This window comes from Condylura cristata, unplaced genomic scaffold, assembly GCF_000260355.1.
Source record: "Condylura cristata isolate star-nosed mole 26May11 unplaced genomic scaffold, ConCri1.0 scaffold00024, whole genome shotgun sequence".
Lineage (NCBI taxonomy): Eukaryota > Metazoa > Chordata > Mammalia > Eulipotyphla > Talpidae > Condylura > Condylura cristata.
This window is the reverse complement of record NW_004567125.1, coordinates 31,956,972-31,958,643: the sequence shown is the minus strand read 5'-3', so window position 1 is coordinate 31,958,643 and position 1,672 is coordinate 31,956,972.

The window sequence follows — 1,672 nt, the reverse complement described above, 5'->3', positions numbered from 1 at the left end:
AAAAAAAAATTCTCACACAAAACTAGCAATAAAGGATTGATAACAAAGATATACTAAGAACTGATGAAACTCAACAAAAATAAACAACCCCATCAAAAAATGGGCAGAAGAGCTAAAATGACACTTCTCCAAAGAGGAAATGCAGATGGTCAACAAGCATATGAAAAAATGTTCAACATCACTTGTAATGAGATGCAAATTAAACCACAATGAGATACCACCTCACCCCAGTGAGAATGGCACATCTTCAAACAACTAGCAACAACAAATGTTGGTGAGGGTGTGGAGAAAAATGAATTCTCCTGCACTGCTGGGGGGAATGCAAACTAGTACAACCACTATGGAAAACTGTTTGGCAGTTCCTCAAACTGCTGAAAACGGAGCTTCCCTACAACCCAGCAATCCCACTCCTAGCTATCTACACAAAAGACACAAAAACACTGATTCAAAAAGATACCTGCACCCCCATGTTTATTGCTGCTTTATTTACAATTGGAAAGACATGGAAGCAGCCCAAATGCCCAAAAGTAGATGACTGGATTAAAAAGATGTGGTACATATACACAATGGGATATTACTCAACAACCAAAAAAATAAATACATTCCTTTTGCAGCAACATGGATGGAGCTGGAAAAGATCATGCTTAGTGAGATAAGCCAGAAAGAAAGGAGAAATGCCAGATGGTTTCACTCATAGCAGGAGCATAAGGACCAGGTGAGAAAATAGCAATAATAATGAACAGCTAAGTACCAGAGACATTTTATGGGGTGGAGTGGGGAATGGGATCAAAAAACAGTGTGGGGAGGGGAATGCACTGGACTATGGTGATTTGGTGTTAGGACGCCCATGGGGATTTACAACCTAGATGGAAAAAGGCACAACATGATGTAAAAATAAACTATTAATTTTAATAAGCAAAGTAACACAAGAGAAAAAAAGTTTGGGCTTTTCTAAGAACACTGACTCATCAGATTTTTGTATACCAATGTCCATAGCAATGCAATTGACAATTGTCAAACAATATCAACCCAAATTTCCAAAATATATGACTAAATAAATAAAACATGGCAATTCCATACAATGGAATACTATTTAGTCATAAAAATGGAATGAAGCACTGATATAGGCTGCTAAAACATTAATAAATCTTGAGAGCACTACAGAGAGGGAAGGAAACTAAATTAGAAGTTGTTATATATCATATAATTTCATTTATACAAAATTTCCATAATAGATAAATCCACAGAGACAGAAAGAGTATTTATTAGTGGTTCTTAGGGATAGTGGGAGGGGGAGTGACTTCTAATGGGTATGGGATTTTATTTTAGGTGATGAAATTTTTTTTAAGATTTATTTATTTATGCATACAGAATTGGGGTACAAGCCAGAGGTTCAGAGGCAGTGTGAGGATTCACTAGAGACAGAGTGGGGAGCAGAACAGACAGATCAATGAAGTACACTGCTGAGGGGAGTACACCTCAGGGGCCGGGGATCGAACTTGCAATGAAGCAGCCGTGGCCAGTTTACAGTGCTGTGTCCTAACCCATCACGCCACCAAGGAAGGCCAAGTGATGAAATGTTTTTAAACTAGACAAAGGTGCTGGTGACACACAATATTGTGCATTTATTAAATACTACTGAATTGTTTCTCTTAAAATGATTGATTTATAA